Below are 15,027 nucleotides of genomic sequence, written 5' to 3' on the forward strand. Positions count from 1 at the left end.
CAAGAATTTGATTGGGAAATGAGAGACAAAAAGGGGACAGAGAATAAAATGGCTGACCATCTGAGTCGAATTTTCCAGGGAGAGACTGAGGAAGCTATACCAGACGCGTTCCCAGAGGAACATCTGTACTACATAGGAGAATCTCCTAGACGGCTAGAACTATCAGTTGGGAAATGATAATGGCGATAATAGGTCCAGGAGATGCTGAGAAAGGGAAGTGTCAGCTGAACGCGGAACAATGGTTCGCAGACTTGGCAAATTACTTGGTCACTGGAGAGGTGCCTAGTTCACAATAAATTTCCCGGGCCTAGAAGATGAAGCTTAAGAGTGAGGCTAAGTATTATTTTTGGGACGATCCATACTTGTGGAAGATGGGAGCTGACCAAGTAATCAGGAGATGTATCCCCGAATCGAATGGGAGAAGAGGGACGTGCTTAATCATTGCCATGCGTTGGCGTGTGGATGTCATTTTGGACCAAGGAAGACTGCGAGGAAAGTCCTAGACAGTGGATTTTATTGGCCTACATTACACAGGGACTCTTTTGAATTCAGTCAAAACTGTGAGAGATGCCAGCAAACTGGAGGAATTTCAAAGAGAGATGAGATGCCGCAGGTCTCAATAATCGTTTGTGAAATCTTTGACGTCTGGGGGATGGATTTCATGGGTCCATTTCCATCTTCGTACGGGAATACATACATCCTTGCGGCCGTAGATTATGTTTCAAAGTGGATAGAAGCCAAAACAACCACTTCTTGTGAAGCCAAAGAGGTGGCTAAGTTTCTTAGAGCTAACATTTTTAGCTGGTACGGTGTGCCCCAAGCTATTATATCTGACCAAGAGACGCATTTCTATAACCGAACCATAGAAGCTCTAATGAGGAAATACGGAGTCCACCACAGGCTTTCTACCCCGTATCATCCTCAGTCTAACGGGCAGGCAGAGATCTCGAATAGGGAGTTCAAGGCAATTTTGGAGAAGACGGTGAACCCGTCAAGGAAGGATTGGAGCAAGAGGCTCGGCGATGCATTATGGGCTTACAAGACTGCATATAAAACTCCTATTGGGATGTCGCCCTACCGGCTGGTGTTTGGCAAGATGTGCCATCTGCCCATGAGAATGGAGCATAGAGCATATTGGGCGGTGAAGGAGATTAATATGAGACCCCAGGCTTGTGAGGAAGAGAGGAAATTGCAACTTCAGGAGCATGAAGAGTTATGGCTGGAGTCGTATAATCGCAATGTGGTATAAAGAAAAGACAAAGCTCTGGCATGATAAAAATCTCAGGGTCAAGGAACTACAAGTGGGTCAGAAGGTCTTCATTTTCCAATCCAGGCTCAAGCGATACCTGGGAAGCTGAAGTCCAAGTGGATTGGGCCGTACACAATTGTTGGCCTTCGAGCAAATGGAGCTGTGGAAATCCAGGGAAGTGCCTCGAACTCTGTCCCTTTCCTTGTTAATGGTCATCGAGTGAAAGTTTTTAGGGATAATTCTGAGTTGTGTGTAGTGGCATTTCCTCCAAATTTTAATTTTATGGGGAGGTGTTCGGTTGCTTACATCACGCCTGCAACCGCCCTGCAACTATTCCCCTTTCCTTATCTAAAATTACCAATTTTTACTCCTTTTCCTTTTATTTTCCAATCTCTAAAAAACCGAACTCTCTCTCAACTCTATATTCTTCCCCAAATCTTTTCTCTCGCAATACCCACAGTCCTTCTAACCCTAATCACCAGAATTCTTCCAAGTTCTTGTGTTTTTGCAGAACCAGAACATGACGAAGGCACCCGCTCACACCGAGAAGGCCGGGAACCCCACCACCTCCGCAGATTCCGACGCGGTGGCGTTCATGGCAGATTTAATAAGAAAGTTTGGTAGTGCAGAGGAGGCGATGAAGGCCTTCGCCCTCTTCTCAGCGATGATGGAACATGCCAAACCTTCCGAAAAAACAACCGCAACACCATCACCGCTGATGATTCAAGATGATTCGATAGCCAAACCCGCAATTTCGCATGCAGAAGCCGAACTGACACCCAAGGCGCCGGAGAGAGACGCAGCGGTGGGCGATGAACTGAAGGATGAGGGTGGGTTGGCCTGAGAACTTGAGCGTATGGTGGTTGGTGAAGAGAGTACAACACAGGTTGTTGAGGGGGTAACCCCTGTTTCTGCAGAGGATGTTGTTGAGGGGGAAACCCTAGTTTTTGATGACGTGGTAGTTGAGGGGGAAACCCCTATTGTTGACAGAACAGTTGCTGAGGAGAAACCCCTGTTTATACTGAGGGGGGACCCCAAGTTTGTCTGGGGGGAGGCCCCCGTTCTTGATGAATTTTCGGTGCCCGAGGAAAGTGGGCTAAAATTGGTGGTAGATCTGGTAGAGAATCCGGAGGACACAGACTCGCCGGTGGATCAAAAGGAGGCTAGGCGTAGGGCAAGAAGGAGTTTGAGGGATGAGATTAATGATCTCGCCCAACCTACAACAGAGGAATCCCTAGCCTCAGGAACAGAGGGCGAACAAGAGGAGGAAGCTCCTGGGTCGAGCAGGGATGATGGAACCCAAGGTGAAGAATGATGGAACCCAAGGTGAAGACAGAGCAGGATGGTGTCGAAACAATAGCCAGCGTGGATTATGAAGAGATGAAGAAGGAGATGGGCATGATGCGGAAGGAGCTCGACGGAGTTCGGGAGGAGATGCAGGCCCTCAGGGGAAGCATCACTGACTTGGTGGGAAGGTCAACCGTGCAGTGCGATCGCATGGCGGAAGCCGTTAAGCTGATAATGATGATGACCGATTGGCTGCAGAAGAAGTTTCCCCAGCCCCAGAAGAAGCTGCCCTCTGGACCCAACAGTGTGTCCCAGCAGCCAGGGCCGGGAAGCTCTTCTTTTCAGCAACCCCCATCAGCGTCTAAGCCCATGTTAGCCCCATCTGCATCCAAGCCCTTGTCTGTGAAGAAGCACGTGTCAAAGCAAAGTAAGAAAGAAGAAGATAAGCCGGCGTCGCCGGCTAGAAAGAAAGTGAAGGTGACCCGCCCCTATGTTCCACCCCAGTTTGGCTCCCGCGGGGGGGCAGACTCCGAATTGAGACCCCCCAATGACCAAGTAACTTTTACTTTTCAGTATTATTTTCATTTTCTTTTCGTTTTTATATGTTTGTTGTTTTGAGTTTGTGCTTTTGTGTTTATTTTTCTAGCATGCCTCGTGACGTATATATGTATCTGCGTTTATATGTGTCTTCTCCCACTTAGCCCAATCTTTGGTCTATGTGTGAGAAGTTTGTGTTTCTTTTAGGAATGTTTGGGCTTTTGTTCTATTGTAATTTCTCCCACTTAGCCCGTTGCTCGGTCTAAGTGTGAGAAGTTTGTTTTGCCTGTGCATGTTTGTTGTTTTGTGTGTTGTGCTTTTGTGTTTGTTTCGGTCTGTTAATACTTCCCTGTTTCCCCTCTTCACTGGGATAGCTTGGGGACAAGCTTGAGTGAAGTGGGAAGAGGAGGGAGTTAGTGCAGTCAGTGTTTAATGTGAATAAGAGTCTTTAGATCTAGGTTTTTGTGTGTCGCATGAGCTAGTGAATACAATAAGGCAAGATTCCCTTAGTAAGAGCAATTGAAGATAGGATGCATGGCAACTTTGAGGTCTTTTTCCTTAATAAACTGACATCGGTTTGAATGAAGTAAGAATGATAGAGGATGCCTTAGATAACCTAGTTGTGAAGCCCCACTATAAAAGTGAGTTATAATCCTAAACACTTAGAGCTAACATGTATAAAAGAGGGCCGCCACTGGATGTTTAGGGAGAAGAGTCGGAAGGAGAAAAAGTTGGGAAAATGGTCCTAGAGGTATAAGCTGGACGGAGTCCAGGAAAAGTAGGTATAAGCTGGACGAATTCCAGGAAAAGGAGGTATAACCTGGACAAAGTCCAGGGGATAAAAAAAATTATATATAAAAAGGGGAAGAGAAGGAAAAGAAACCCAAGGGCATGAAGCAATAGTAACTTGACCCAGGAATAAAGAAAAGGGGACTTTAGGTAGGAGGAACTCTCATAACCCGAAGCATCAGTGGTGTGGCAATAACTTAAGAGTGAATCGATCCTAACATCCCTGATGAGGAATGAGAGATCAAGTGAATCCAACAATTGGGAAGTCAATAGGCTATCTTGACAAACTGACAGACCGATTAGGTAAAAGAAGGAAAGGGGAGGATTTGGAGACTGTAGATGATCGGATAGACCTTAAGCTTGTGGGGACGGCTGCCTAAAAGTTGAAACTAGTTCATGCCCTTGTGTTTTTCTTTGTGTGTTTATTTCCTCTTTGTGAGTCTGTTAGTGTGTCTAGGTCTAGGACTTTGTGTCTGTAGGGTCGGTCATAGGATAGCCATGCATTGAAATTCGTCTTATTTCTATTTTCTTGTCTTTATACTTGAGGACAAGTATGGTTTAAGTGTGAGCGGTTTGATAAGGCTAATTTCATGCATCGGTAGTAGGGTTAAGTTCATGCATTTACGGGGTCTAACGCACCTTTTTAAGCCAGGTGTGTAGTAGATATCGCCAGGCTAAGGAAGAAAGGAAGACAATTGCCTGGCGAAGGAAATTTGGAGATAAAAATGAGCATTATGAAGGAAATAACCGGAGGAGGTCGCTAAGCCGAAGGACAGGACAGAAATTTCAAGTGAAGGATTCTAGAAGATCACCTCCGCACCTATATAAGAGAGAGCAGACAATTCACACCAGAGTTTTTACTTTTGGGCTCTCACCAGTGAAGGAGGTCTAACACACTTCTACACACTTGGTTTTCAGATACGAGAGGGGTTCGGGTTCCTTTTTTAGTTTGTTGTTGCGTACCACCGTCCTCACGTAGGACGAAGAAACGATTTACTGCTTTCATTTCGTTTGCTGCTGTGAATTTCACCGAGTCTTTGCTGTTCGAAGCTCGGCTTTTGTTGACTGTTGAAGTATTATTGAATCTTTCTATGCAATTTCTATTTTCCGTTATGATGATGTCGATTTTGAGTATGGATGATGCTTGTTTCTGATTTTATAGTTATTTACTTGAATGGATGCTTTTCGCACTTGATCTGTTGAATCGGCTTTGAATCGTGATTGGATTGCCGTTGATCGGCGTGGATCTGTTGTAGCGGAGTTCATGGAGTTGTTTTTGGTTGGAGTTTGGTTCGGATTGCTTGGATCCGGAGTGGATTAAGCGTTCGACGTGTAGATCTGAAGCTGAGTTGGTTGATCGGATAAAATTTAATGTTTCATTTCTGTGTTCTGTTTGCTTCGTCTAGTAGAAGTAGATCTGTTGGTTTCCGATTAATCGTCAGTTTTCGATGTCTGAATTTATATGTTTTGTTTGAATCTGGATTATTACTCTGTTTTCTCCATGTTCGTGTTTGAATCAGGTAACGAGATGCAGGTTGTGGTATGTTAAATGCAGAGTTAGTTAGTTGCAGCTTTTCGTTCGTACTTTACCGTTTCTGGAAATGGTCCCCACTGCATGTTTACTTTCTGTCCAGCTAATTTAGGTAGTCGTTTACTAGATCAAGGAAGTTTGTTTGAGGTATGGAAGTTAAGATGATGTTCTATGTTTACATGTTGTTTTCTATTTCTTAGGTCTATTGTTAGATTTTATTCCTAAGTCTAGTAATAGCTTTCCTCAACCCAAAATTGTGTGGCAGCAACCAAATCATCTTTTCCAGAGTCTCTTAAATGCGTTCTTACGCATCTGTCCTCGTGGGATCGATCCCTGCTTCCTTGTACTAATTCATAGTATAGCGGGTTGAGGGTTTTGAATGCGGAATTTGTGTGTCCGACAACCGAGACTTCCAGGATCCTCTGAGTTCCTAGACCTTGTGATCTAGCGGATTCTCTGAGTTTGCGAAGCTTGACCTAGCACAAAAGCACACACAGTTTCCGAGCAAGCTTCGGGGTACAACCAAATCAAAATCAGAGTAATTAACCAAGTGTGTTGTCTTGCTAGAATAATTCTTAAACATGCAGCGGAAGGTTCCAAGATGAAGTAATATGTATGGAGATATATTAAATCAACTACCTAGCTACTTATTTATTAGTCTCTCCCAACATCTCCTCGCCCCGATCACGATCAACCTGCACGTTAAGAAAACAAACATGCAGGGCTGAGTATTTGATATACCCAGTGGACTTAGTGCCAAAACATTTCTCATTAGTTGTCAGCCATACTTGAGTGAGCGCGGTGTTTTTCTTTAAATAAATCCCCGGTCACTAAATCCTTTATCATTTCGTAAATTTGACTGCGCAGTCACATAACATATCATAACATACCATATCTGATCTTGTGTGAACCGGGAATGTGCCCACATTCCACGACGGTCACTGGACCGGTCAACTGGAAAGCTAGCACACAGTCCCATATGTGTACACTAGTCCGAGTAGGGTCTGCGCAGCCCTACTGGGACCCGGATTCAATTTAACATGCTTGGCATAGCCAACAGATAGGTAATCATAAACAAAACATGGCATGACAACTTATTCAAAAATATTCACGTTTTCACATAAAATCAAGTTTTGAAAGAAAAGACCACCTCGTTTTGCTTAAATTCTCAAGCGAGCCTTCCTCGACTTGATTTTACTTGTCTCGCGACGACACCCCTTTATAAACAAATAATATACTTAAATTAGGCTTAAGCAATTATTTATTTAGCGTGTATGCATCCCTAATTGTGTAATTATTTTTACTTTCTTCCTCCTAAATCCAAAAAATTCTTGAGCATAATTAAATCAAGTGATTTAATTTATTTGGGAATTCGCCGAATTTTTCGAGTATTAGTTAAATTCCAGATATTTAACTTTAATATGGCTATCCATTATTTAATTTGGCATGACATTAGGGGAGTCTATAAATTAATTCCGATGCTTCAATTAGCGGCTCACGCTATGATCTAAATTATCATGTCTAATTTCAAATTTAAATCCTCTTGGATTTAAATACTTAATTAACTTAAAAATACTTACTTTGCTTAAAATTAATATTAGTTCCATTTAATCATTTATTTGACATGGTATAACATGACATAACATGATTATTTCTCTTTTTCTTTTTTTTCCTTCTTATCATTGCCCGGTCGAAAAGATTACGGCCTGGTAACCTTTAATTCGACTGCCCGAGGGATTAAAAGCAGGCCCGATTTAAACTAACCGGCCCACATGATTTGTTTCTTTTTTTCAATCAGGCCCAAATCAAAAGAAAAAAAGACGGCCCAATTAAAAATAAAAGACACGGCCCAATTACTTAACAATTTGGTGAGGCCCAAAGTATACTCCCCTCCACCATCGGCCATTTCCAGACGAAACACAATTCTTCCCCAAATTGGGAAGAACCCTAGACTCCTCTCCTTTCCCTCGGCGAAACCCACGGATCGCCACCTCCGTCGCGTCTCCCGGAGGCGTCCGCCGTCTGTCGTCGCCGTCGCACCTCAGTTCCTCTCTACTCTCCTCTTGAATTGAATGGGAAGATCCCCAATCGGGGAGAAAAACGTCGAACCCTAGGTAACCATTGGACGAGAGTGGTCGTCCTCCCCTTTGCGCCGGTCGTTGCGCCTCTCTTTGCGGCCAGATCGTCCGGAGTTGAGCCAGGCCGTCGCGTGGACTTCCATGCTCTCGGTGATGACACGGCGTCGCCGCCACCATCCAATCTCGTCGCCTCGGTGGAGGGAAAACAAACGTCGACTCCTCCGAGTTACGGTTCCGTTCGAAGTTCTAGCCACCCGTCGCTTCCTATCCCTACGTCTGTTGATTCTATTTGTTGAGGTCTAAAGTAGGATTCAAGGGTTCATATACTTTATCTAGCTATACCCTGAGTTAGCATGATTTTTGACACATTCGATACTCGTTTAAGACTGGAATTTCTCGTTCACTGCATCTGATGTTGATTTCGTTGTGCGATGCCTCTGTGGTTTGGTTTAATTATTGCACAAGTTTAGAGGAACTACTGGTTTTAGCTTGGCATGAAGAGGCCTATGTTTTATCGAGCATGAGTCTGATTCTCTCGTTCTATCGTGGCTTGAATGGTGTATAGGCTGTATTCACCACTATCATGCGATGTGTTTCCTAGTGCAAAATGTTGCTACATGATGAATTGATGGTATTATCAACGTTTTGAGTTTGAGGGGAGGTGAAGTTTACCTTCTTTGCTCGGCTCAAACTCCTACTCAAGCCTCGGTCTCTCTCACTCTCTAGCTTACTGATTGTGATGATATGTGGTGGTGAAGGAGGTAAAACTGAGAGATCTTCTCTATGTATAGTGGGTGTGTAACTGAAAGCTACAGGGTTGTTATTTAGTGCCAGAGTAAGGGGTCCTAGGCTGCCCTTTGTTGGCTGATTTTTCCTGCAACTATGCAGGCATGTACTCGTGCATTAATTGGAATTTACAACCTCTTTTGTTCCCATATTGCAGGGTATCTCAGCCCCTTGTCTTCTGCTGCACAACCAGTGCTCTCGGTGCACTTTCTGCAGGCGCTTGCCCCTACAAATCTGCAGCTTGAGGGCTGCAGATGAGGGTCCTTCTTGGCCAGTAGCGGCTGGATAAAGGCTGGGATGCAGGTTGTTGCACTACCACGACTTCCCCATTTGGTGAGTCCCTCTTACTCTCTCCTAAAAGATCCCATTGCCCATTTCCTCTTTCAAAGCCGCTCGTTTCCCCCTTTAACTTAGTCTGCCATTTATCCTATTTGTCTTGTGTTAACTCAGGGTTCATATTGTAGGTCTTGGAGGGAATAGCTTATCTCGTGGTTTGAAACTCTCGGCCCGAAGGGCTCTCCGGACTCGGCGTGTTGCATGGCCTGGTTGGAAGGGAGAGCGAATCCCTTGTCGTCTTTCCCTTTGTGTATACTTCATTTTGTGGGCACAACTGCTTAAGTTTATGTAATAGATCCCTTTAGAAAGAATACACAGTTAAGTCATGTAATAGATTCTTTTAGAAGAATCAAGTTTCTAGTATTTTTCTTGTATGAGTGTGTATTGTAATATAATTAGTTAGCGACGAAACTTATGTTCTAAATTTCCTTTCTTGTATGAATTTGAAGCGTTCACTTTGGGAAGAAAATAAAGAGAGCGCCATTTCTTTTTATTTCGCTCGTAACACTTTAAATTTTATCCCCTTTACGAATTAGCAAACATTTCTCGTTCACGAAAATAAATACTTCCGTTCATATGTCAATTTACGAAATTTGAATTTATTTATCTGACTTCATCTTCGTTTACTGGATATGAAAAGGGGCGGTCATTACACAATCAAAGTCATCACCGATCAGAGATTAACAATACTCAAAGAAACAACCTAGCAACTAAATATAAACAAACCAATGAATAATTAAAGTAAAGCAAGTTCCGAATATTAAACAAATAAAAAGAACTACATAAAGTCAATTACATTCATCCCCTAGGTTCTATAAATTTAGCTATCCACAGACAGATAAACTAAATAAATATAAGCAAAATAAGACATGTTCATTCTAACAAAAACTAGATAAACTCGGAAGAATTAATCTTACTCTTACTTAATCTCCCTTGAATTCTCTACTCCTTGTAGAAGATGGAAGAATTATGGATGAATTTATGTGTAAGGTATGAGATGGAATGAAGGCTCTAAGATTGGTGAATAATATAAATTAGGTTATTGGTATTTATATGTTTGAAAAAGGTTTGGAGATGGTTATTTTCGTGGCCTATAAGGAATGGAAAACATTTGGCTTCAAAAGGTAATATTTACTTCTCTTCCTTGAATTTCCTCCTAAATTCCCGTCAGCTTTGACTCCACCTTGCGATATTCGTAGAATAGCCATAACTTTCTCCAAGGATCTCCGATTGTGATGATCTATGTACCAACGCTAAGCTCTTTCGAATACAAAGAGAATAGTGTGTAGAACGCCTTGATTGGACTTCACAATCTCCGAAAAAATGAGTTTGAACTGAGGCTGATGTGCGCGAATAGGCCTAGCGAGCCGCTGGAAAGTTTTTGACCTCTCTGTGCAACTTTCAGCGACCGCTGGATAGGGTCCAACACACACCACTGGGTTGCGCTTTTCTCCAACTTCCAGATTTTGACCTTTATCTATCTTTTTCAGCTCTATGTTGCACATTTCTCACAAAACACATCAAAATATTAAAATGGATAATATACGCAAATAATGAACATGTAATGCAACTTTGATACTCAAATCTGCGATACATAGGCAAACAACTCGGCATATGATTTCAAGCAATCTACGATATGAAATCAGAGCACTATTGTAACGCCCCATTTTTCTAAACCTATTTTTTTTAACCCTAAAGTACTTGCAATTAATGAAATATTTATTGCGAAGTCCGTGAATTAATTGTTGAGTGGAATTGTTGCTGGAGTAGAGATTGTGAAATAAATTACTGCGCAAATTTAAAATAATTCCTTTCCGTGAGAAATAAATATATTGGACTCAATCTGCGAGTTGGATCGAATAAATTGAATAAATAATATAAAAAAAATCCAGTCCGTGATAAAAAAAATTGTGGACTGCACAATTTAAAATAAAATGCAAAGGACTGTGAATTACACTAATGTAGTTAAATATTATCCTTGTTGACTTGGTCATCAATCGGCATTAATTCTATTTTAATTAAAGATTCTGCAGAGATTTCCCTCATCCGTGATGAGATTTTCCTCCTCCGTGATCTACAAATAAATACCAAATAAATCCAAATTAAATTAAAATCACATAAAAAAGGAAATTCGAAATCCCCCCCCCCCCCCCCCCAAAAAAAAATCAAATAAATACCAAGACACCAAAACCGTTTCTCCCCTCTCTCCCATAAATCTCTCCCCAAACCTAAACTACCCATCAACCATCTTCACTCTAATATATATTTTTCTCCTAAATCAGATTCCCCTTATTCCCACATCTCTGGAACGAGCTGCAACTCTGCAACAAGAATTCAGGGAAGTTTTCATTTTGAAATCCACGGCAGACTTCGAAGGGTGCCTAATCCTTAACTCAGTCCTAATTGTGGTAAACAATTTCTCTATCGTTTTGTATCTAAATTGCTCCTATTTCAGAATCTAACATCGATTGCTATCAACAGAAATCGAAATTTTCCAACTTCAAGAATCTTTCTTTTCAGCCTTGTGAACTCCACAACCAAGGTATAATTTCTACCCAATTCTAAAGCGTGAATTTTTAGCTTTTGTTCACAACATATCATCATACTCCACCTCCCACATAACTCAATCAACCAACATCACCGATCAAACCACACCACCAACAATGAACCGAAAAAAAATAATCGAACACCCGCTGTGATTAATCGAAAACACAAAAGAACAAAATTTAGTAAAGAGAACTTATCTTGCGGGGTGGTTCGGTTTGGTTTCGGGGCTACGCGGTGTCGTTTCGGAGCTGTTCGGGGACCGTCGAGCAGCCACAGGACAACAACAATGGGCAGCGACAGCAGGTGCCTGACTCAGCGCTGCTGAGTGACCCCACGCGGCGTGCGACGGAGGGGCGAGCAGTAGCTGATCGACGAGCAGAGGCGGCGCTGCGGTGAAGGGAGAGCAGAGGCGGCGCGGCGCTGCGGATCCGCGACGGCGGATTCGTGGCAGCGGCGGCAGCGGTGAAGGGAGAGGGACGAATCGTGTCAACGTTTGTTTCTACCGTTCGTTTTTCTTGATTCAAGAAGGTATAACTAAGATTTTCTTCTCATCTCCTTCATTGAAACTTTATTCTTGAATCCTACATGCATATAGAGGGTGTAGGAATCATAGATCGCAAAGTTAATCGGTGGGAAAGTGAGTTTGCTTGAGAACTTTGATAGTTATGCGATTTTTGATTAAGTTGTGTGAAGTTTGATTTGAATCCTTGGTGAATGATCTAAGTTTATGTGCAAATATGTTTAAGAGAGTCTTATCAAGTATGATTGTGTGTTATAAGCATGAGAATTTGTGTTTGGATGATTGGGAAAGAAACCCTAATTTCGAAATTTTGAGTCTGAAATGTGTGACGTTCAAACAGTATTTCCTGATGTGTGATTGACCTATAAAACGGTCGAATTTTGATATGAAAATTTTACTGAGTAAATATCAACGTGATTTCTGTGTCTCGTGTAAATTTCAGCCCTTTTTGTCGAAAAATGAATTTTTGAAAAATGTTTGAAGTTGACTGCGCAATTCTGTCAGTAACGTGTGTTCTCGACCAGAAAGTTTCGAAATCTGTTTGATCGACTAAATGACCTCCGTTTGATGTGATTCTTGAACTAGATGAAAATTGGAAGTGTCTTCTAAGTCTTGTAAAATTTTCATCCTTATTGGACATCGTACGAATTTATGGTGAATTTTTCAAATGAACTGCGCAATGCTGCCAGAAGCTTGATGTTCCGACCCGAGTGTTGTATTAATGTTTTGACTGACCAAATGACACGATTTAAATGTGAAACTTTACCTGAATGAACCTGAATGTGTCTACTATGTTATGTCCAAATTTTAGCTTCATATGAGGTCGGAGCGATTATTGGTGATTTTTACAAGCCAACCGCGCAGTTCTGCCAGTTTCGTTTTTATGTGAAAATATCTTTTGTACTAAGTTTGATGAATTATATGATGCATGTGTGATTTGAGAAAAGTATTATGACATGTCTTTCTTGTGTTGGTGAATGTTGGGATGGGTGAGAGAACGATAAAAAAAAAGGCAACAATAGGACGTGCATGATAATATAAGTTTACGAAAGGCTGATTTGTGTTGTCATTGGCAAGGGTGATTGAGTATACGTGAGCTCGAGGAACGAGGGTTGCCTTAATTGGATATTGAATGGTTTAAGCAAACGAGGTGGGCTTTCTTTTACTAAACTCTTTTACGCTTTCAAAAGTATGATTATGGTGTAATAAGGGTGGTTTAAAGTGTTATGTCATGCCATGTTTGTTTTGATGATGAGATTGTGCCTGATGCCTAGTTTGTGAGTGCGCTCCATTAGGCTATAGGGCTATGAATGAAACGAATTCGGGTCTGAGTAGGGCCGCAAACCCTATCAGGCTAGTGTACACAGATGGGATCGTGAGCCGTCCTTGCTAGTCGGCCGGTCTCGTGGGCGAATAGTGTGGCCACACTTTCGTCGCACTATGGAAAGAGAATGTGACTGAATGATTGATGAGAAAGTGGGGAGATTGATTGTCTGGCCAGACTTTGAAATGTTTTTGTGTTCTCGTGATATTTCTTAACTTCACATAAAACTCGAGATCACTGGTATGGATGACATAACTGTTTTTATGAAAATGTTTTCGGCATGAGCCCATTGAGTACAACAAGTACTCAGCCTTGCATGTGTTTTCCCTATGTGCAGGTTGAGCGGGATGTTGCGGTGGATGTTGAGTCGGCCTAGGGATTTTGGATGCGTTGTGTCTTCATACATAGGCGTCATCCTAGACTCTCTTTGAAACCTTATTTCCGCTGCTATATTTTTGAACTAAAATATTATTCTTTAAGCTAATTGAGGCTTTCTTATGAACTGTTATCCTTAAATGCTATTCTTAATGTTTGTCCCTTGGTCACGATCGCCTCGTTTGTAACACCCCTAGTATGGGCGGTCGTGACAGAGTGGTATCAGAGCTTCGTTCTTTCGCTCTGGTCCGAGAGTCTTCTTTCACCTTAAGTCTAGAATAGTAAACCTTAAACTGGAGTGTCATGAAGGCTCAACATCCAAAGCATCACGCTCAACCAAAGAAAGTGAGGTATGTTTTAAGTTGTTGAAAGAATGTGAGATAGATGTATGAAATTGATGATGATATGATGAGGATGTTTTGGCAAGTGTACGCATGTGAATGAATGTTATACGTGAAGCTGAATTTTGATGATATGGTTATGTAGAATATGAGTACGATTGACATGAAAATTTAAGCACGTGTTATATATGTGAACACGATGTTGTGATAGTATGATTATGTGAAGTATGCGCATGATTGACAAGATGATCTAAGCACGTATGGTATGTTGATCATGATATTGTTATGATGTGATTATATGGAGCATGAGCAAGACTAGTATGATGACTAAGTGTGTTTTATATGTGTGAAAGTACTACGACGTGAGCATGTCAACATAGGATGATGGAGTGTTTTACATGAAGGACGAAAGTTGATGAGTTGTTTTGAGAATGTTAAAATTTTTAGAAAATAAATGAGTAATCTAAGAATGTTGTTTCAAACATATATGTGAAGTGCATGAGTGTTTTGTTTGGAATACAAATGTGTTATGAGTTTTGAAAGATTTGTATGGTTTGATATGTAGAAAAAAAAATGGAAAAAGAATTTTGTGGTTGATGTTTTGTAATATTAATGACTCGTTGTCTAGTGGAGTTTGATTGAGGAAAAAATGTTTATGTTGTGGAAAGTTGTTAAAAAAAATTGAAAAAAAAAATTTTGAAAAAAAGAAAAATTTGAAAAAAAAAATTAAAAAAAAAAAAAATTCCTTTTCAATTGGAAAATTGAGCCATCGAAGTGTGATGTTATATATGTTATGAGGTGCGAAGTATGAAGCGTTACTCTATGGAGTGTTTTATACGAGTGATGAAAGTTGATGTGAAAGTATGTTTTGAGTTTTGAGTCAAAACTTTTACTCTAAAGTTGAAATTGAAATGTGAAAATTTTGAGGAAAGTGTGAGAGTCTGAAGAAAATTTTATTTCAAAAGTTTTGAATGATAATGTGAAGTGTGAAAGTGTTTTGCTTTGATATGTGAAAATGTTGTGTGTTATAGTACTTGTTGTGATATTTTGTTCGCTATGAGATGATGAAATGTGTCGTGAACTTAGAGTGCCGAAGATGTAGACCTAGTTGACCACGCGGACCGTAGTTCTAATTTGAAAACTCACCTATTGCTTTCCCGAGCGATGCAAATGAACGAGAATGGAAAGTGGGGCGAAATCTCTAAATTATCGAGATATGAGACGAGAGGATCGAGATAGAGGATGGAGACAGGTGGACCATGAAATTTTTTTTTCTATTTCTTGGAATGACGCTATGAACTTTGTATGCGAACATAGAGTGCCTAAG

General features: G+C 41.2%; 1 protein-coding gene and 1 long non-coding RNA gene across 2 annotated transcripts in view; both read left to right on the plus strand.

Moving 5' to 3' along the window:
* Positions 1-15,027, plus strand: part of LOC121799207 (kinesin-like protein KIN-14A) — a 135,527-nt gene that overhangs the window by 97,191 nt on the left and 23,309 nt on the right. The window lies entirely within an intron of this gene.
* On the plus strand, positions 7,299-9,086 carry LOC121799209. Its single transcript, XR_006050189.1, has 2 exons — positions 7,299-8,590; positions 8,722-9,086. It is a non-coding gene; the product is annotated as an uncharacterized LOC121799209 (long non-coding RNA).

The sequence above is a fragment of the Salvia splendens genome, chromosome 4 (genome assembly GCF_004379255.2).
Source record: "Salvia splendens isolate huo1 chromosome 4, SspV2, whole genome shotgun sequence".
NCBI classification, from domain to species: domain Eukaryota; kingdom Viridiplantae; phylum Streptophyta; class Magnoliopsida; order Lamiales; family Lamiaceae; genus Salvia; species Salvia splendens.